This window comes from Chrysemys picta, chromosome 6 (genome assembly GCF_011386835.1).
Source record: "Chrysemys picta bellii isolate R12L10 chromosome 6, ASM1138683v2, whole genome shotgun sequence".
NCBI classification, from domain to species: domain Eukaryota; kingdom Metazoa; phylum Chordata; order Testudines; family Emydidae; genus Chrysemys; species Chrysemys picta.
In genome coordinates, this window is record NC_088796.1 from 16,535,524 (window position 1) to 16,558,373 (window position 22,850).

The following is a 22,850-nucleotide window of genomic DNA, read 5'->3' on the forward strand; positions in this document are numbered from 1 at the left end:
TGCCCTTCGTAAAACCATGTTGTAAATTATCGCAATTGCCACTACCCTCCAGGTCCTCAACTAATTTCTCCTTCAAAATTTTCTCTAACACCTTGCACACTACAGATGTTAAACTAACAGGCCTGTAGTTACCCGGATCACTTTTTTTCCCTTTTTTGAAAATAGGAACCACATTAGCTATTCTCCAGTCTAACGGGACCACCCCCGAGTTTACAGATTCATTAAATATTATCGCTAACGGGCCTGCTATTTCCCGCGCCAATTCCTTCAATATTCTCGGATGAAGATCGTCCGGTCCTCCCGACTTAGCCCCATTAAGGCGTTCAAGTTTTGTTTCTACCTCGGATACGGTAATCCCCCATCCCGAACGCCCCTCTGTAATGGTGCTAGTATCCCTAATCCCTTCATTGGCCTCATTAAACACCGACGCAAAATATTCATTGAGATATTGCGCCATGCCTAGATTGTCTTTAATCTCCTCTCCGGCAATAGTCTTCAGCGGTCCCACTTCTTCTTTCTTTGCTTTCTTCCTGTTTATGTGGCTGTAAAACCTCTTACTATTGCTTTTAATTCCCCTCGCTAGGTCCAATTCTACACGGCCTTTGGCCTTTCTCACTCTATCTCTACATTCTCTGACTTCACTTTGGTACATTTCCTTACTGATCCCTCCCCTCTTCCACTCTTTGTACGCTTTCTGTTTTTTCCTAATCGCCCCTTTGAGTCGGTCGCTCATCCAGCTCGGTCTAAATCTCTTGCTTGGTAATCTTTTTCCCTTTTTGGGAATACAGGCCTCCGACAGCTCATGCATCTTTAACTTAAAGTAATCCCAGGCTTCTTCTGCCTTTAAATCCATTAATACGTTTGCCCAATCCACTTCCCTTACCAGTCCCCTTAATTTGTTAAAATTGGCCTTTTTAAAATTATAAACCCTAGTCTTTGACTTAATTCTGTTACTCCTTCCCTGTATTTTAAACCGAATTAGCTCATGATCACTGGAGCCCAAATTGTCCCCTACTACCACTTCCTCAACGAGGTCCTCACTACTTACCAGAATCAAATCTAAAATGGCCTCCCCCCTCGTCGGTTCAGCTACCACTTGATGGAGGAATTGATCATCAAGCACATCTAGGAACATCTGAGCCCTATTATTGCTACTAGCGTTTGTTCCCCAATCTATTTCTGGGAAATTAAAGTCCCCCATAATTACACAGTTTCTATTACTAATTACTTCTCTAAGCACATTAAATAGTTCCTTATCCATATCCTGGGTCGATCCTGGCGGTCTATAGCACACTCCAAGCACTATCCCCGGAGAGGCTCTAGAAGTCCTATTACCCATTGTAAGTATTGCCCAGACGGACTCTGAGTTGTCTAATCCATCCACTATTATTTCTTTACAGTTTATTTCACTATTGACATACAATGCCACCCCCCCACCTTTACCTCTGTTCCGGTCTTTCCTAAACAGCACATACCCCTCCATACCTGTGTTCCAGTCGTGACTGTCATTCCACCACGTTTCCGTTATTCCTACGATATCTGGTTTCAGCTCTTGGACCAGGAGCTCCAATTCCTCCATTTTATTACCTAGGCTTCTGGCATTGGTGTATAGACACCCTAATGTATGTCGTTTAGCCCGTCTCCCATTAGCAGCACTATATGTTGCGGGCCTCCTAGTGTCCGTCCCTCCTGTCCTTCCTATGTCCAATCTCATCTCCACAGCTATCTCTCCTCTCATTTTACTCACCTTCTCCATACTGGAATCTGGCGTGGAGATTAACTGTGCATCTCCCAACCGTCTCCCCAAACTTGCTAGTTTAAAGCTCTTTTGATAAGATGAGCCAGCCTCCCTCCCAAAAGTCTATTTCCTTCCCTACTCAGGTGAAGCCCATCCCGCGAGAACAGGTGTCTGTCCCCGAAAGCCTCCCAGTGGCCATACATCCCAAAGCCCTCCTTATAGCACCACTCCCTTAGCCAACTATTTATTCTCACAATCCTATCAGCCCTTTGCTGCCCTTCCCTCGGAACGGGCAGAATCCCACTAAAGATAATCTGAGCCTCTATCTCCTTGAGCGTCTTCCCCAGCCTGGCATAATCTCCCTTCTTTGTAAGGAATGCAGGATGGGGGTCTAAGGCAACTGTGGGGACCTCCTCTGAGTCGAATTTCTGTTTCACCAGGTTCTAATTAACTGAAGCAAGAAGTGTAGTTTCAGGGAAAGCGCTACTTAAAAGCATACCAGTACAGTAACTATTTCTCACCAGGGCCTGGTAAGTACAGGTGAGTCTCACCTTACGCTGGGGTTACGTTCTGCTGTCAGCGCATAAAGCGAAAATCGTGTATAGTCAAAATTACATTGAGTGTAATGGTGGGCAGAATCGCCTGCACTACAGCTACAGTATTTAAATTGTTACTTTTGTCTTTTTGTTGTTGTTTTTGCCGACTGTGCAAAGCTGAATTCGCGCATGTTAAATGCGCGTAAGATGAGACTCACCAGTAAATGGAAAGTGTGTCTCTAGACCAGGGGAGAGAAGATGATAAAGACTCCATTCCCTTGCATGCTGTGTACTCATTGACACCTGTGCAGGCTCAGACCAATTGTAGCGTCTTATATGCACTTTGACTAGGTATAAAGGAATACCCAAATTTGCAGGCTCCCTTCTGCCTTGTCTCACTTTTCTTGTCCGGGAGAGAGTAGGTTATGTTGAATGCTGCTTATCATCATCAGTACTGTCCTTTAAAGAGGAAAGCTTCTTTGAACAATGCAGGAATGATCATCGTCCTACACTGAATAACCCAAGGTATCTCTAGATGCCAGGAGAATCCTTAGACATAAGCTATGAAAACATTGTAAGGAGTTTTTACCATTAGCTAGGTGTGGGTTGGAACCAAAACCTATCTCATTGTAATGGGCCATCGCAAAAGTTCTGCACCTGTTGAACTCCAGACCCAGATTGGGTGGCTCAGTCCCACCTCTCCCTTGGCCACTCTGCCCTCTTCTCTCTTTGAATCTATTGGCACTTTAGCCAGCAACCCCAGAATGCTGCCAAATTTCTAGAAATGACTTGGGTGTGGTGGTGGGAATAGGACTTATAATGCTTGTTCTGTGTCCGTTTAAGATTATGAGAGGGAGGGAGAATATTTCTGGTGTATTTATTTATTCATTGACCCATTCATCTCGCAAGCTGGAGTTGGCTTTGTGGTCTTCTTGTTCTTAGCGTATGCACAACATGTCTCCAGTGGCACGTGACTAGGATACATCACCAAATTTGGTCCACTGGTTGGATCATTAGCTTTCCCGGCCCAGGCCGGATACTGATGGGGAGTGCTACATTAGCGGTGGTCCATGCCCCCTGGCTTTGTGGTTAGTGCTGTGCTTGGAGTAATAGACCTTCAAGGAGAAATCCTGCTTCTTCTCTAGTCCAGGTGTTGGGGTTACTATGCCTGCCTGAGCCAGAGTTCTTCCATGTTTAAACTCTGTCCTTCCATGTTTAACTCTGATCGACCTTAACAACCAAGGACAGGAATTGGAATGTGTAAATAGCTAGTTAGCAATTACGACCTTGTTCATTTCAGGTACCAAACGATAATGATGAGGTTTGCATGTTTCTAGCTGGGGAAGGGGTAATAAACTAAGGGTAAACAGGCCAAATAACTGTTTAGGGAGAAGTTACTAACAAGCTAGATTTATAGCCCTAGAATGATTTAGTTGCTTAAATGTATAAACATGCCTTTGATAGAGAGGGGAGGAGGGGTGGTAGAGAGGGGGGGCTTAGTTGTAAAATGTATAAAGAAGAGAGAAACTGTTTCTGCTGGGGTGCTCGATTTGAGACTTGCCTGTCTCCTTGCACCATTTTGAGATCTCAAATAAACTTTGATTGTTTCTCCACCCCGGTATGTTTATTGGCGTGAAGCACTCCGGGCACCGAACCCCACTGTTGCTGTCCTCGGGCCCCTGTGCCGGCAACACAGGTGTGCAAGGTCTGGACTATAAGTATGCTTGGAAGGATAATTTTTTTATCAGTAAATGTCAGTAAACATCAGTTTCACCATATACACAAGCTGACAAAAAATACTTCCATCGATAAAAATTGAAGTGTACAGATAGGCAAAGTAAGGAAAATGCTGCTTGAGAACTTACCAGAGTTGGATAAAAGTATATTTAAATGATTATAAAGCTTCATCTTTGTGAATCTCAATGTCTACCATCATTAAATAATAATTGTCTGAACCCCTCCCAATTACCCACAACTGTGAAAATTTAAATCAATAAAAATAAAAAAAAAATGCTTAAAAATAAACTTTGATATTCTCAGTCGACATTATTAAAAAAAAATATTGAATTCTACCACTATAGTGGAACTGCCAGGGTTTCCCTGTGAGTTCCAGAGATGCTATACAAAGAGACTGCATCCAGAGCAGTGCTTAAGGGTAGCATACTCTGCAGTAGCAGTGTGGCCATTGGCCATCCGGGCCATGACCTACACAACTCCTTTGCCCAAAAACCTCATGTAAGACAAACGTATCCCTGACCATTACCAGTGTAGCAGTTGTTGGGTGACAGCAGAGGTGCTCTGCAGGCCAAGAGGAGAATTTAATTCCCACTTCCTTTTTGTGTGTCACCGCCACAAAGCCTGTCTACTGAAGTTTCCTGTTGGGTGGTAAGGATTCCATCCGAGGAGCTCAGAGGTGAGAGAGGGAAAAAATGAATGATTAATTCAACTGAGTTTCATTGGCACTGCACAAGCAACCTGGGAAGAGGAAAATCTAGTTCTGTTTGATTCTGTAGACCTCCACATGCCTCTCTCCTGACAGCAGCGTATCAGATTAAAAATACTACACACCGTGCTGGAATGATCACACCTTCAGGGTCTCACGTGGCTGTTAGATGATGTGTGGAATCAGTAGATTTATACAAATAAATATTTTTTAAACATCAAAGTTACCATGAGTTAGTGGCTCCATGGACCTGAGTCCAGACATGTGAGTCTGGATGTTGGCTCAGTTTTGCAGCTGTTTTGATCTGGGGGTCTTGGTTATATGGACCAGCTGTGAAATCTGGACTTTTCCATAACTGGGGGTGGAGAGTGGGGAAGAGGACCCTTTCAGACATGGTTTTAGTTCAGGCCTATTTCTGCTAATTAGCTGACCAATTGCAGCAGCTTCTGTAGCCTAACTGGAAAATTGCTGTTTTGGAACTTGTGAACATTTGGTTTATTTTCAGACCCTTGGGCAGTCTCATCTTGTTAACCCCTATGGGTCATTTAGTTCCAGTAAAATCCCTGCACCAAGGTCCCTGTTGCTTTTATCATTTGAGAAGGATAAATCACCGGTTGCGTGGAGTTGTCTTTTATGGGTGGTATGATTTCGGTTGGTTTGTCCTAACCATCTCTACCACATTCTGTATGGTAAGGAAACCAATTAGAACGGCTAAACTAAAATAAGGTCATTCAGAATGCAAGTGCACGTTTGCTCTCGTGTGCACGACATAATTCAGAAGGATTCTGATCACTGGTGTCTGTGTGTATTCAGCCATGGAGCTGTTACAAAATGGCACCCCAAGTGGGATTTGAACTACATTGAACCTCAAGCACTTGGGACTGGCTTACCTAATAGGAAGAATATGTAATACACTGGCTGTCTCATCACTCAGTAGAGTTACAAAACTCAGAACGTCTGATTCTGATCTCACTTCCAACCATGTAACTCTATTGACTTCATTAGAGTTTCTTCTGATTTTAACACAGGTGTAGTCAAGATCAGAATTGGAACCCATAGCTCTCCTTCAAGTTTTGGTTGCATTAATAGAGTTAATCTGTTCACTACTCTGGCCCAAGTCCCTGTAAATGATATGACAGGGTACTACAATTTCAGTCTCTTTTGCAAGTTCCTTACTCCTAATACTTGTGAATTTAATTATGACTTTCATTAGCATGAATTTGCATTTAGCAGGGACGTAATTACCCTTGTTAAGGGAGACCTGTTGGTATCTTGTTTCCAAAATGTCTCTAAATCTTGCAAGTTAAAGCCTCTCATTTGTTGTGCACTTGCTAAGGGGTTCAATATAATCACTCTCAGCTCAATCAAAACAAAATTTCAGTTGGTTAATCATGAGGAAATCTTTAAAATAGGAAAAAATGGGACCTCTCCTAGTTACAGTGGTGGAACCCAGTGCCCTCACAGTTAAATGTGGGCAGATGGCTTTATTAAGAAGGAGGAAGTAACTGGAAAGAACATGCATTTTTTTTCCCATCCCTTTCGTGTGTTCTTCTAATTATTTTATATGCCTGTGTTGTCTTCTGAGGTAACTTAGCCAGCACTGCTGAACAATCACTGCAGAACAAATATCTACTAAGTAGCTAACATTTGGTATTCTGGTGGTCCCATTGGTGCTGTCTTCAAGTACTGCCTATGCCCTACATTCAGACAATGCCAAGCCTTGATTGCATGTTTGCACTTGATGGATGAGCCAGCCCTTGGCTGCTCTTGCTCCTCTGGAACACGGTGCTCTCAAGAGCACAGCCTTCGGTTATTTTTTATTTTTTCCCCTTGCCCTTGTTGTTCCTTCCTGTTTGACGAAGCTTATAATAGGCCGGGATAATTAAATAAACTGATTCCGTAATCCAAAGAGAATGAGAATACATGTCACGTTTTTTTAAGAGTCATGCAAAATGACATTTTTATTGTGCTTTGCTCTGAGCCAGGAACGGTGTTCGGCCTGTAAACCAGACAAATTCAATTTGTCACCCACGCTTTTTTTTTTTTTTTTTTAAATGCATTAAAAAAAAAAAAAAGCTGCAGTGGAATCAATCTGCTGTTGTATCAGCATTATTCCAAAAGCTTTTATTTGTTTTTATTTCAGATTCCCTCCCCCTCCCTTCGCAGTTCTTAGAACCAGGAACCATTCCAGCTCCTATTGAAGTCAATGGCAGAAATCCCACTGATTGCAGGAGCTACAAGCTGTCATATGAGATTGGTACCTTGTACCCATCCTTTGCTCTTTACGCACTACTCAGAAGGCTAGGGTCCAATGTCAGATACACTATAACTCTGGAGTAAGTCCAGTGAAGCGGAGTTGGCTTTGGGTCATGTGCTTGCAGGGCTGCCTGATTTGTGAGCGCTAGAAAAGTAAAGGAGAATCTCAAATTTAAAAAACTTCTCACCACTTCTCAGCAAAGTATTTAGTGAGGTCTCATGCTAAGATTTTTTCCATTACTCCAGGGATATTAACTAGTAAACTATGACGTGATCAGAACAAAACTACACCCTGGGGCAGGGCAGGGCAGGGGGAGAGAGAACAAAGTACATTCATAATTCAGTAACCTTGATTGCGTGTGTGTATCTGTCACTTACTACATCACAAAATTTCATTATGTGCAATGTGCCTCCCAGTCAGTGTGTGAATTACAGGGATACAGGCAAAAAAAAAACACTTTTCTCTCTCTGTGTTTTACCTTCTGTTGTTGTTACAAGCAACACCTAAAATTACTGTAGCTGAAAGATTAGAAAGAACAACTATTTCCCCATGTTTCAGTTTTTCGTGTATTGTTTGACCCTACTTTGTGTGTAGTCATGTCAGAGGGTAACTCGCCCTCTGAGTTAATCAGGGGCTCATCTTACCTCTGCCAGGCTCCACAAGGAGGAATGAGGCAGCTCAGATTCACCTGGGACTAATTAATTCGCTGAGTAATTGGGAAGAAGTTAATTAGGCAGAGAAGCATCTGGGCCTGATGAAAGGAAGGTTCCATTCCCGCCACCCCCCTTCCCCCCCTCCCCCCCCCCCCACACTTAGCCTATGTCTACACTGGCAACTGAATGACAAAACTTTTGTCTTTCAGAGGTGTTAAAAAAACACCCCTCCAAAAGACAAAAGTTTTGCTGACGACAAGCACCGGTGTAAACAGTGCTTTGTCAGCAGGAGTGCTCTCCTGCCGACAAAGCTAATGCCGCTCATTGGGGGTAGAAGTTTTTTGTCAGCAGGAGAGCTGACAAACAGCGGCTACACTGCGTGCCTTTTAACGGCACGGCTGTAGCAACACAGCCGTGTCGCTAAAAGCTGCATAGTGTAGACATAGCTTTAGTGGGGGCTAGAGAACAGGGGCTCCTGGGCAGAGGAGCAGTCTGTAGAACATAGAAAGAGAGAGGAAGGAAAGGCCGGTGAGGGCTTACCAGGAAAGGGAACCAAGGAAGAATGCTCCTTGGGTGGGATAGGCTCTGCAAGGGAGGAGCTCTGAATGCTGACTTCAGCAAAACCTAGCCCTATGGTGGGACTTTGCCACGTAGCAGCAGAAGCCCCAGATGAGAGGAATGATATGCTGTTCTGAGGAAGGGTTGTTGTGGTTTGACCACTGGGGGTTAACTCAGCCCTCTTCCCTCTTGAGCTAGAGATGCTGAGGTGGAGCCCTGTTTGTATGATGATCTACCATTGGGTTAAATAAACTAGACAGACCCCTGATGGGGTACTGTTCAATATACATAAGCTTCATGGAACTTACTGAAAGCTCACTAGAGGAAACTGAGTCAGATATTATGGTGATGCTGCACTGGGCTGCCAGGGGGTGCTTCAGGGGTGAGGGCCCCCACCACAAGTCAGTTTCACTATTTCCCTGTAGCTAATTAGTCAGTTTCCCATGTTGTTTGTACACTTATGTGACTCAGATCCTCAATTATTTAAGTGCTTAACTCCCATTGAAATCAATGGGAGTCTTGCGTCTAAATACCTTTGAGGATATGGGCCTTCAGGCATAATAGTGGCCTAGAAGGGAAAAAATAGGAAAATGACACTGTAAAATTACACACAAAAAATGATATGGGGACACCTGAAACTATTTTTAAATCATTTATTTTTAAATTATCTAGATTTCAAGTTGACAGTGTCTCTTAATGATACTTCATGGTATATTTCAGCTCCAAAATGTGAACGTTTGAGAAAGTTATGATGTACTCAAAGCATGGGGTTATTGTGGAAACACATATGCCATCTTAATATAGAGTTTGCTGTTGCTCTGCCATGGCTGTGTATGCATATTTATATTTCATGTGGTGGGGCTGATACTAAACCGCATTTGTCTTGCATCTTTGCCAGTCTCTCCAGAACTCTCCCCACTGATCTACTTCTCCTGAACCTACTTCTAATGCAGTATTCCAAGCCTCTGAGTAAATTTAAGACTGCTGGACCTTGGAGCTGTGGCCGACTGTGAACTCCAGAGAACCCCAGGGTCAGGATTTACCCCATGAAAGCCAAATGGTAGAGGCAGCTCCACTGTGAGATTCATAGATTCATAGATTCTAGGGCTGGAAGGGACCTCGAGAGGTCATCAAGTCCAGTCCCCTGCCCGCATGGCAGGACCAAATACTGTCTAGACCATCCCTGATAGACATTTATCTAACCTACTCTTAAATATCTCCAGAGATGGAGATTCCACAACCTCCCTAGGCAATTTATTCCAGTGTTTAACCACCCTGGCAGTTAGGAACTTTTTCCTAACGTCCACCCTAAACCTCCTTGCTGCAGTTTAAGCCCATTGCTTCTTGCTCTATCCTTAGAGGCTAAGGTGAACAAGTTTTCTCCCTCCTCCTTATGACACCCTTTTAGATACCTCAAAACTGCTATCATGTCCCCTCTCAGTCTTCTCTCTTCCAAACTAAACAAACCCAATTCTTTCAGCCTTCCTTCATAGGTCATGTTCTCAAGACCTTTAATCATTCTTGTTGCTCTTCTCTGGACTCTCTCCAATTTCTCCACATCTTTCTTGAAATGCGGTGCCCAGAACTGGACACAATACTCCAGCTGAGGCCTAACCAGAGCAGAGTAGAGCGGAAGAATGACTTCTCGTGTCTTGCTCACAACACACCTGTTAATACATCCCAGAATCACATTTGCTTTTTTTGCAACAGCATCACACTGTTGACTCATATTTAGCTTGTGGTCCACTATAACCCCTAGATCCCTTTCTGCCGTACTCCTTCCTAGACAGTCTCTTCCCATTCTGTATGTGTGAAACTGATTGTTCCTTCCTAAGTGGAGCACTTTGCATTTGTCTGTGTTAAACTTCATCCTGTTTAACTCAGACCATTTCTCCAATTTGTCCAGATCATTTTGAATTATGACCCTGTCCTCCAAAGCAGTTGCAATCCCTCTCAGTTTGGTATCATCCGCAAACTTAATAAGCGTACTTTCTATGCCAATATCTAAGTCGTTAATGAAGATATTGAACAGAGCCAGTCCCAAAACAGACCCCTGCGGAACCCCACTTGTTATGCCTTTCCAGCAGGATTGGAAACCATTAATAACAACTCTGAGTACGGTTATCCAGCCAGTTATGCACCCACCTTATAGTAGCCCCATCTAAATTGTATTTGCCTAGTTTATCGATAAGAATATCGATGGAAAGACAAGTGACTGAAAATGACTGAATGGCTGAACATTTAAATGCAGTATCTGCTTTCCGGAAACATAGAGACTAGTCACTCTCGAAAGATGTATTTATTGCATAATACAGTTTAACAGCTTCACAGCAGTTTTATAGTCCATCGTGAGAGATTAGCCAGTGTGTTGCATGATAGGTTGCTCTCTTCTCTCTGAGCAAAGGCTGCCACTTTGTACCCTCTAGGCAGTGCCATTTCAGTGATGGGCGAGTGATTTCATGTACATCAGGGGTGAAATCTTGGCCATGCTGAAGCCAAAAGGAGTTTTGCCACTGACATCGGTGGGGCTAGGATCATGGTCCCTAAAGTGTTTTAGGTATTGTTACATTCATGGCTCCTTCTTGTGGATAATATCCCACCTAAAAATGTATCTTCTGAGCCTCTTCACTCTGTGCCTTCTGCTGTCTGCACATCTGTCCTCCTGGGCTGGCGAAGAGAGTCTAAGTGATGTCTGTTATTTGGAAGAGGAGATTAGGTGGTAATATCAGAAAAAAGGCAGATTTACAAGGAAGAGACAAGCATTAGCAGCAAGTAACCTGGGGCAATTTTGCAACCCCCTATTAAGCAAGTAGTTCTTGTTCACAAATTAAAATAAATGAGACTCCGAAAGGGTTTGTAGGATTCAGGCACTTTGGCTGTGTGCCCATGCGAAGATAGAGAAAACTTAAGCACACCAAAAACTACAGAGGATTAAAAACCTTTCTACCTTGTCAGTTTTGCCATAACTATCTAAACTCTGACACAGTACATCTAAAATCTGGCATAATTATCTAAAGCCAGATTATTTAAACCCTTATATAATCTTCCTACAACTGAGCAAATGTATTGCCTTGGGAACAGAGGTTAAGCTATGATAACATTTCTCCATCTGCAGAACTGCATGTAGTTCTGGAAAAATACAGGGGAGCGGGGAGTTCATCACGTTTTTCAAGGGTATGTACTGTATCATATAGCAACTGTCACATTGAATCACCATGGGAATGTTGTGGCTACCCAGGCCAATCTAACTTCAGCACTATCTGTGAACACAGAGCAATCCATGTATACTTCTTTGGTTGGTGATATTCTGTATGGGAATGGATGCTTGTGCCTTTTTTGGACAGGAGGCTTTTAGTGCAGTGCAAGAATCTAGCCAGTGGCCTTACCCATCAGATCCCTATAGGTGGGTGGTTCATAGATTGGATGGCCAGGAAGGACTTTCTGATCATCTAGTCTGCCCTCCTGCATAAGACAGGCCACAGGACTTCATTAATTAATTCCTTCTTCCAGCCCCAAAGCTGTGGATTGAACTAGAGCATCTCTGATAGAAAACCATCCAGTTTTGATTTAAAAACTGCCAGAGATGGAGAATCCACCACAACCCTTGGTAACTTGTCCCCATGGTTAATTACCCTCCCCGTGAATAATGTGTGACTTATTTGTAGTTAGAATTTATCTAGCTTCAACTTCCAGTCAATGGATCTTGTCATAACTTTATCTGCTACATTAAAGAACCCTCTATTATCAAATTTCTGTTCCCCATGTTGGTTTTATAGATTGTGATCAAGTCACCCCCGACCATTCTCTTTGTTGGCGGGTTATGTTTCCTGTAGAGATGGGGAAGGAAATGAGGAGACTTAGTTGTTCAATATCTGAAATATTTGAACGTTAGAAAACGGTTTGTAAGGAAGAACTTTGAACAAAGGCTTAATTTATATAAGTGTTCATGGAGTGAGGTTGTGTTTTCTTTTCTTGTATGGAATCCCACAATGTGGCCGTTCACTTGCGTGATGAACCAAAACCTCGGGCTGAGATCTGCTGCCATAGAAAAACTGTTCTGCGTCACTTTGGGAAAACACTCAGTGAAAGGACAAAAAATGAGAAGCTCAGTGAAGGGAGTAATGGGTGGGTGGGTGGGTGGGGGGACAAGAAACCAGAGTGAAGGAAGCAGTAAAAGCAAAGAGCAAGTCCAAAATACGCATCACAAAAAAGATGTGAGGCGGGGGAAACAAACATTGAACAGAGTTCTGTTTTCAGTATTCATTTATTATTTGTGGTGCTTAGGTGCCCCAGTCATGGACCAGGACCCCATTGTGCTAGGTGCTGTACAAACACAAAAGAACTATCCTGGCCTCAAAGCAGGTGAAGACAGATGAGGGAGGACAAGGAAGCCATTAAGGACTCTAATGCTTAACTAAAGAGCCTGATTGTTAGAAGCATTGAGCCCATTAATGAGTTTAGGTGCTCAGCACCTCTCAGGATCATTATTGTATGATGGTAGTGACTAGTGCTCCCAATCACAGACTGCGTCTCCATTGTGTTAGCCGCTCTATATACATTTCAACACATTCAGATTAGGCATAAAACACACACAAAATTTAACAGTGAGGACAAGCTACCAAGGGAAGTGGCTGGTTAAAGACTGTGGCCTATGACAGATCATTGAGATGGCCCAATAGTCCCTTCTGGCATTAAACCCTCTGAAAACAGATATCAGGACTCCATTGTGCTAGGCTCTATACCAGAGGTTCTCAGACTTCATTGTACCTCAGACTTCAAGTTATTACATGACCCAGGGAGGGGGGACCGAAGCTTGAGCCCAGGGCCAAAACCCGAGCCCCACCGTCCCGGGCAGGAAGGCCAAAGCCGAAGCCCTTGGGCTTTGGCTTTGTTCCTGGGCCGTGGGGCTCTGGGTTTGGCTTTGGCCCCAGTCCCAGGCCCCAACACATCTGACCCTGGCCCTGGTGACCCTCTTTGGGGTCCCAACCCTCAGTTTGAGAACCGCTGGTCTATACAAACACCTAGTAAGAGACGGTCCTTGCCCCCAAATGATTACAGTCTAAATATATGATGACAGGCAACAGGTGGGTAAAGCAGACAGGGAAACACAAGTGAAATGATTATAATTAGCATAATAAGCAGCACTTACAGCAGGGGTTCTCAAACTGGGGGTTGTGACCCCTCAGGGGATCACAAGCTGTCAGCCTCCTCCCAAACCCCACTTTGCCTTAAGCATTTATAATGGTGGTATAAATTAAAAACACCTTTTTATATATTTGGGGGGGGGGTCACACTCAGAAGCTTGCTGTGTGAAAGGGGTCACCAGTACAAAAGTTTGAGAACCACTGACTTACAGCATTCCAGTTGTCTCATCACTGAGTATATTGTTGACCCCACAGCAGTGGTGAGTGTTAAGGAAGGATTTGATGGAGGTCAATATAACTGTTTGGTGAATTTTTACAGGAAGCTCTTCTAATGCAGAAATGGCACATGGGAGACAGAGCAAAGGATCAGTCTCTAAATTAGATACAGGTAGTTCACTGAGTGTGATGTCAAACATAGGTGCCATTTTGCATGCAGCACTAGATGCTAGAACCTTTCTGTTGCCAGAGGGAAACAGCCTGCCGTAAGGTAGGTTTAAGTGTTCTAGGGAGTCTGATGTTCCTAGGATGTTGAGTGGGATAAAGAAAAAGTAGTTAATTCAGCAAGATTGGATAACAATGCCAAAGGGCAGCAATCAAAACATCTGCTTCTCACTCTGGGTCAAGCAGTTACAGGCAGCTTCCTGACAACTAAGACCTCTCTGGAGTAACATAAGGCTCTCCTCGGAAGCCCATGGAGGGGCGAGCCCGCAGGTAGTGTAACGGAGTACACTGAGGCAGTTACAGCTAGAGTGGCACCTTTGCGACTTCCTGTTTCCGAGAGGCCAGCATTTGTAGGGGATCAAGCTGGGTGGTTTCTCAGTCAGGCAATGACTCACCTGAATCATTACCACTCATGGGAATTAGAGATGGGTGAGACTCATCCAGTCCCTCTGCCTGCCAATGCAAGCTTGTTCTTCAGTGTGCCTCACCCAGTCCTTTGTCCAATCTAATTTGAAGTGCTCCAAGAGACTGTTCTTCCAGCACTTCCTTTGGGAGTCTGCACCATAAATTAGTAGCTCTTGCTGTCACAAAGTTTCCACTGATATTTAGCCCAAGTTATCCCTTTGCTCCTAGCGCTCCCCTCTGGTACTGCCTTCCATAATTCCTCTCCATTCTTTGTGTTAGCAACCTACACATATTTTTAACTGTCATGTCCAGCGTAGTCATTGCTTAGCTGAGCTCTTTGAGCTCTGATTTAGTTGTTTTAATCTTTGCTCATCACTTCAGCCCCCTACTATTTTTTTTTTTGGTCTCCTCTCTGACTTTCCTCCAGTTTGTCATTCTCATTCTAGTAATGTGGTGCCCAGGACTGAATACAATATTCCAGGTATGACTGCACTGAAGCCATTATTGGGTTTGTCTACACTGCATGTGGAGGTGTGATTGTAGCACAGATAGGCATCTCTAATCTAGGTCATTGATAACCAGTGTCCTGCTGGGGAGCCTGGGTAAGTACCCTGATTGCTAGCCTGTGCCACCACGTCTACACTACTATTGTTACCTGTACTAGCTAGACTAAAGCTAGCAAGGTATGCTTCTCTATGCTACAATCAGACCGTCACTGGCAATGTAGACATAGCCATAGAAGGGACAACAGTCACTTCCCTGCTCTTGATGTCTCTGCATCTGCAGCCCAAATCTGCATTGGCCATTTTGCTGCTCTCTTTCTTCTGAATAGATTATACCCATCTATGATGGTCTAGTGTCCATCATTCTCACTAGATGATTAGTTCTATCAGTTAGAGTCACTTCTTCAGGGTTGTGGATCAGGCCCATCTCTAGTTAATAACTTTAGCAGCAGAGACTCAAGGGTGAAATTCATCCATGCAGTGGGCCAGCACAGTGAATGGGATCGATTTCATGCTTATAGACTAGTTTACTGTGAGTATAAGAGTGTTGTATACTTACTAGTTTCTAATAGTGTACAGAGCTGTGGTTCATGGCACTTGCTCATAGGAATGTTCATTCTACTTTGGCTTCTCGTAATGAAGTGTTGGGTGTTTTTTTGTTCTTGTTGCTTGTATTACAATAGCACCTAAGGAACCTTATTAGAGACCAGGGCCCCATTGTGCTAGTCTATATACTAAGACCTAACAAAAAGATAGTCCTGCCTGGAAGAGTGCACAGTCTAATTAGAAGGCAAGAGACAATGGGTGTATATACAAGAGAAGCGCAGATGGTTATATGTGCTGCTGTTTTATTATTTTCCCATTTGTGTTTTTCCAGAATTGTTATACATATAAGGATCGATATCGGCCCAATCAATACTGGATTCATTATTCTGTTCGCTTGGTTTGTTTATAATATTTATTACTTCTGAGCATTTGGCGAATAGAAAAACAAATTGTCCCAAATTGTCCATTTCCATGTGTTACTCAACAAGTATTTGTTGATTTTCTTGTATAGCTTCCAATAAAGGAGAGTATCTCCATTGAAGTGAATAATAGCAGTGTCTGAAAACCAATAGTCTGATCTGATAACACTTCAGGGCTTGTGTGCTATATCTGATTCAGCAACAAATGCTCGGCTAATCAGTCTCAATTAATTTATACCTTAGGGAGAGAGAAATTACAGCATTCTTTTAATAGCAAGTGCTGTTGATTAAAGTATTGACTCATGCATTTAGAAATCAGAACAAAAACCTGCATTTATGGGAAGACAGGAAAAATATAAACTCTCTCTTATCATTTGTTGTATTTAGCTGTCCCTGCTTTTATGCAGAAAAAATGGATCATAATGTGCCCATTGATCACAAGCCATCCAATCCAGAGTTACCCTAATAAGTGACAATACTGTGTTGGGCTTTTTAGTAGTTGAATCCATTTCATGATCATTTTTAAGGGCGGTGTTAGTATTTCTCTTGATAAACAAGCATACCTCCCATTGACAGTAATGGGGACTGGACACACACATCAATGGGGAGCTAGTGGGGTTGGTTGAAAATTTTCCAGATAAATTTTTTTTGATGGAAAAGTGGGGTTTTGACTCAGTAAAACTTTTTGCTACAAGTTTCTGCTTGCTGCAGAAAATGTAGACATTCTGAAGAAACACAAAATATCCACAAATGGAAGTTTTCAGCAAAATATCGAAAACTGAAATAGTGGGGCCACGATGCCTCATGAGCATTGTTGTTCAGGTGTCTTATTTCCAAGATGGACACATGGAGATATATACAAGTGAAATGAAGTGACTTCCCCAAGATCACACTATTGGTTAGTGATTAGGACAGGAATAGAACCTAGGTCTTCTGTTTCCTACTCCAGTGCCATTCACCCTGACACAGTCTACTGCCCTCAGAGTTGACAGTTCCTGCTCATTTCTTTCTCAGCTATCCTAAGTCTCTGGGTTGGTATCTCAATTTTGTGGGAGGCTTAACAAGGGGTAGCACTGATCGGCTCTTCCTCCCTAGCGTTCTGCGCCAGATAATGCCTATCTAAGGTACTTACATGGCTATAGTATCTGAACCTCACAGTCTTTAATGTTTTTATCCTCAGAGCATCCTGGTGATGGAGGGAAATACTATTATCTGCATTTTATAGCTGAGGGACTGAGGCACAGAGAGACTAGGTGACTTACCCAGAGTTACACAAGAAGCCTATAACAGAACAGGAAATTGAATCCAGGTCTCCCAAGTTCTAAGCTAGCATCTAACCACGGAGCCATTATTCCTCTTCTACCTGCCCCTTGGGGTAAGTGTGTGAGAAGAGCTCCCAGTACCTCTTCCCCATTAATGCCCTCACACAGGAACAGACATAAATACCACCCTTTACATGTACAAAAATAGTGTAGCCAAGGCTAATCCAAAATGTAAATGAGCCAGTTGAACAACAACAATTGGAGGTGACTGGTTCCTTGCCTAGATAGGGAGAGGAACAAAGCTGTGGTTATGCTTTGCTCAGCCATTTAAATGGCTAAATTGTTCTTATCTTGGCTTTTTCGGAGGTATCATGTATTTATACAGCTGACCTTTTCTTTACTTGGCTGATCAAATAATAAACATTTTAAATCAGTTCTTATAAACAAGTGTGTTCTCAATTGCTGACCCTGACGTACCCCTCTGGTGACCTTTGCCCAGCTAGTGAATGTTTATCTTCTCTCATTTTAGAGATCCTTTTGTTGAAGGAGTAAACACATATTGAACAAATATATTTTCAAAGGTTTTGGATTGCTTTGCACGTTCTGAATACAACTGTGTTTCCTGGCATGTTGCAAGAACATGTCACCTCGCACGTTTTCTTCCTAGATTTTGGGTAGCTTAATAGTGCGATTAATCTGCTGATCTCAAAGCACTTTACAAATGAACCCTCCCCACACTCCTGTGAGGTAGGGAAGTATCAGGCCCATTTTACAGAAGGGGTTGTTGAGGCACAGAAAGGTTGAGTGATTTGCTCAGAGTCCCACAAGGAATCAATGACTGAGTGTAACACGTGTCAAAATGCAGATTCTGTCTTCTGAAAACACAGGATTCTTTATTATTAGAGTAGTTCAAACACACAGCCCACACCTGTAACACAGAGCAGAGACTCAGGGGTCTGTGCAAAAACAGGGCCCAAAACAAAATGTCATCCTCAGCAAACAGCCAGCAAGCACAGGGAGTGTCTACAGATTACCACCGCAGGGGAATGCAGTGCGGAGGTTGTTCAAAAAGTTCAACCACCATGCATTCTCTTTTGTGTCACTGTGCACTCCCTTCTGTACATACCTTACAGGATCTGGGCAAAGAACCCAAGAGATCCAGTTCCCAGTCTCCTTTTCTCACCACTGGACACCACGCTCAGCTTTCTCGCAAATAAATGGGTTCCCACCCCACACCGGCTTACCACAATGGTGCATACAGCCCAAAACCACAAGTGGCAAATTGTCTCTTTCTTTTGCTTCTCAAAGACAATCTCCTGTGCACGTTTAACCTAGCAATCACACTTTGCTTCCACGCTGCCCACAGCAACCCAAGATCATGTCACACAAACTCGCCGTCGCACCTGCTGCAGGGAATCACATTGGTTCTAATGTGCCTCAGAGTAGCTTTGTATCAGTTCACAAGCACATGCATAAAGGTATTTGCTCTTTGCCCCCCTCTAGTAACCAGTCCCCATAAGAGGTTATTGAGGCTGCTACAGCTGCCAGGGAGAGAACTTAGTTCAAGTGGCAGAGGCCCATGCGGTTAGTAGTGTAGGTCTGCTGTTCAGACCCTGGTGTACAGCAGGTTGCCTGCGGTGCAGGCTCCACACAGGTGCAGCCATGGTTAAATGCTAGGCATCGTCCCCCACACTAGGAAGGGATCTCCAGGCCACAGCTCGCCAGCTCCTTTACTTGTAGGATCACAGAGCAAAAAATGGGCAGGGCGTGAAGAACAAATGGGTGTATCTGAAGAGAGAGTGACATAAACGCTGTTCCTAACATGGGGCACTGAGTTACAATATTCCCTCTTGGACATGACTAGGCAGGGGTAACTAGGGTTACCATATCTAGCAAATAAAAAAAGAGGACCCTCCACGGGCCCTGGCCCCGTCCCAACTCCACCCCTTCCCCGCCCTAACTCCACTCCCTCCCACTCCCAGCCACGCGAAAAGGGCTGCCCGAGCGCTACCGGCTTCACAGTTTGCCGGGCAGCCCCCAGACCCTGCACCCCCGGCCGCCGCTTCCCCAGCGCAGCTGGAGCCCGGGAGGGGAAACGTCCAGCCGGGGGCGCAGGGTCTGGAGGCTGCCCGGCAAACCATGAAGCCGGTAGCGCTTGGGCTTCGGGCAGCCCCCTTGCCTCCGGACCCCGCGCCCCCAGCCGGGCACTTTCCCTTCCGGGCTCCGGCGGCGCAGGGTCCGGAGGCACAGGGGCTGCCTGAAGCCGGTAGCGCTCAGGCAGCCTAGCTCTTAAACAGAGCCGAAGAGTCAGGGGAGGAGCAGAGCCGCCGCGGCCGGAGGCTCTGCTCCTCCCCTGACTCTTCGGCTCTGTTTAAGAGCCGGGCTGCCCGAGCGCTACCGGCTGCGGGCAGCCCCCATGCCTCCGGACCCTGTGCACCCGGCCGGGCACTTCCCCTCCCGGGCTCCGGCGGCGCAGGGTCCGGAGGCACGGGGGCTGCCCAAAGCCCATAGCGCTCGGCTCTTAAACAGAACCGAAGAGTCGGGGAGGGGCAGAGTCGCCGCGGCTGGAGGCTCTGCTCCTCCCCTGACTCTTCGGCTCTGTTTAAGAGCCGAGCTGCCCCAGCGCTACCGGCTTCGGGCAGCCCCCATGCCTCCGGACCCTGCGCCGCCGGAGCCCAGGAGGGGAAGTGCCCGGCTGGGGGCGCAGGGTCTGGAGGCACAGGGGCTGCCTGAAGCCCATAGCGCTCGGGCAGCTCGGCTCTTAAACAGAGCCGAAGAGTCAGGGGAGGAGCAGAGCCGCCATTTTCCCGGACATGTTCGGCTTTTTGGCAATTCCCCCCGGAGGGGGGTTTGAGTGCCGAAAAGCCGGACATGTCCGGGAAAAAGAGGACGTATGGTAACCCTAGGGGTAACTCGGTGCTCTCACTTGGCCAGGGTCAGGCCTCCCATGCTCTGTCCTGCACAGCGCTTTTGCCTGGCACTTATCTGAGTCACACTCTGCATCTGTATTGGGCCCTAAAAGAATCTGACCCATTTCTGCAGAGCAGATGGCTGGACCAAGCAGCAAAGTTTGGGACAGTTCAGATCCAGAGTTCACTGCATTCACATTAGGGCTTTGACTTGACCCGTTATAGAGATGGAGACTAGCTGCAAAGTTGAAATCCACATCTGATTTTCCCCAAAGTTTTGGGGGTGGGGGTTTCCCCATCTCTACAAAAATCCTGCATTAAATCCTCTTATGTACTTATGTTCTTCAGGAGAGGAGAGGGTGCTGTTGTTCCTCTTAATGCCTGGTGTTCCCCCCACCATATCTTCATTTGATGCAGGTCCTCTGTGCTGGCCCACATCCATCTTCCCCTGGGTTAATGGAGTTGTTTGTTTTGCTGCAGGCCTTTCACTTTTTGCCAGACTCCAGTCTCATAATTAGCTGCTGCTTCTTGTGGCTTCTGCTTTCGCTCTTCCCAGCTTCCCTCTGAACAGTCACTAGAAATGCTTCATTGCCTGGTAATGAGGGACTCTTCTGCATCCCAGGGACCTCAGAGGACGAAGCAGCCTGTAGCCCTGTGACAATGTGGTTCTGGCGGAACCCAACTGAGAGTGCCAACTCAGGACAAATTGCTCAAACAGGGCAGTTACAGCCCAAGGCTGGGGTTTTTTCCACCTCTAAGGCAAACCAAACCAGCCAGACTAGGAGGACTTCGGTCTCACCCCACTGGCTAACCGCAAGTCTCACAAGCAATCTCCTTAGACACTCCAGTTTCCCAGTATTACCACCAGTGTCACTCGTTATGGGGACAAATGGTTATGAAAACCAATACCCCAGTAAAAGAAAAAGGTTCTCCTGATCCCAAAGGACCAAGCCCCAGACCCAGGTCAATATACAAATCAGATCTTACCCACAAATCACGCTGTTGCCAATCCTTTAGAATCTAAAATCTAAAGGTTTATTCATAAAAGGAAAAAGATAGAGATGAGAGTTAAAATTGGTTAAGTGGAATCAATTACATACAGTAAAGGCAAAGTTCTTGGTTCAGGCTTGCAGCAGCAATAGAATAAACTGCAGGTCCAAATCAAGTCTCTTGGAATACATCCCCCGCTGGGATGGGTCCTCAGTCCTTTGTTCAGAGCTTCAGCTTGTAGCAAAGTTCCTCCAGAAGTATGAAGCAGGATTGAAGACCAGATGGAGATGAGGCATCAGCCTTATATAGTCTTTTCCAGGTGTAAGAAAACCTCTTTGTTCTTACTGTGGAAAATTACAGCAAAATGGAGTCTGGAGTCACATGGGCAAGTTCCTGCATACTTTGCTGAGTCTCAAGGCATATTTGCCTTCTCTCAATGGGTCCATTGTATAGCTGATGGTCCTTAATGGGCCATCAAGCAGGCTAGGCAGAGCTAACACCAGTTTGTCTGGGATGTCACCCAGCAGCATAGCATAAGTTTGAAATACAGACAGTATAGAGCCAATATTCATAACTTCAACTACAAAATTGATATACACATATGGACAGCATAATCATAACCAATAAACCATAACCTTGTCTTAGACACCCCATTTGACCCCCTTTATACAAGATTTGCGTGCCACTACAGGACCTTGGTTGCAACAATGATCTATATGGTCCCAGATTATATCAATAACGTCACAAGCCCAGTCTCCTCTTTTATCAGTTAATTGCTTCCACGCTGTTTTCCTTTCAGAGTCTCCTTGAGCCTCTGCCAGAGATGATATTGTTTTGAAGGAATTAGATAAGAGACAGGCAAAATGTGGCCTGTGGGATAAATTCAGCCTCACAGAGTCACATGGGGTAACCCGTGGCTGCCATCATTTAATATGGAGTTACAGCTTGAGGCCTGCAAGCAATGCTCAACCTTAATGATGCTTAGAGGAAGACGGAGCACTGCATTCTGGGACACGCTGAACTTCCATATTAAAGATAAGGGCAGTAGGTGAACCTAACACAGAATCTAGGGTGCTTCCATGAGAGATGCAGGTCCAATCTGATCACTGGGAATGATGGGTAGTTTAATGGCTACAAATCACTGTCTGGCACTGCCAGTCTGGTGATGTATACCCACTAGGGTTGGCAGGCGTATGGTTTTCGACTGGAACGCCCTGTCGAAAAGGAACCCTGAAAGTTCTAGTCAGCACAGCCCACTGGGCCGCTAAAAGTCCGGTTGGCTGCAGCAGCCAGCGGCTCCTGGAAACAGCCAGCATGTCCCTCTGGCTCCTAAGTGCAGGGGCAGCCAGGGGGCTCTGCGCGCTGCCCCTACCCACAGTGCAGACGTCGCCCCGAGCCAGCTCCGCAACCCCCGTTGGCCAGGAAACGCAGCATGCAGAGCTCCCATTGCCGCCCCTGCGCCTAGGAGCCAGAGGGACATGTTGCCGCTGAGGTCAGCGCCACCCAGCGCACACACCCCTCACTCACTCCCACACCCCAACCCCCTATCCCAGCCCCTCACCTCCTCCTGCACTCCAAACCCCTCAGCCCCAGCCCAGAGCCCCATTCTGCACCCCAAACCCCTCAAGCCCTAGCCCCTCCCCAGAACTCCCTCCCAGATGGAGCCCTTAACCTCCCACCACACCCCAACTCCCCGCCCCAGCCCGGAGCCCCCTCCTGTACCCCAGAGCCCACACTCCCAGCTGGAGCCCTTACCCCGACCCCCTGCCCCATCCTGGTGAAAATGAGCAAATGAGTGAGGGTGGGGAAGAGCAAGTGACAGAGGGAGGGGGGACAGCGTGAGAAGGGCGGGGCAAGGGTGTTTGGTTTTCTGCAGTCAGAAAGTTGGCAACCCTAATACCCATCCTTCCATAGATGTTGAGTTGTCTGGGACGGGGACAGTCTCTGTGGTTCATTGTTATTCCACGACTATTACTGTGAGGCCCCGATCACGTTAAGAACGCCACCTAAAGAGATTTGCAGTGCACAATAACAACAATTTGTATG

At 45.4% G+C, this 22,850-nt stretch overlaps 1 protein-coding gene and 1 long non-coding RNA gene across 5 annotated transcripts in view; one reads left to right on the forward strand and one right to left on the reverse strand.

Moving 5' to 3' along the window:
• Window positions 1-22,850, forward strand: part of MAPK4 (mitogen-activated protein kinase 4) — a 147,295-nt gene that overhangs the window by 91,648 nt on the left and 32,797 nt on the right. The gene's annotated exons all lie outside the window — the stretch shown is intronic.
• LOC135984200 (uncharacterized) overlaps window positions 9,506-22,850 on the reverse strand; it is a 48,433-nt gene continuing 35,088 nt past the window's right edge. The window contains exon 3 of the long non-coding RNA XR_010602094.1: window positions 9,506-10,877. This is a non-coding gene — a long non-coding RNA (uncharacterized LOC135984200). The remainder of the gene's footprint in view (window positions 10,878-22,850) is intronic.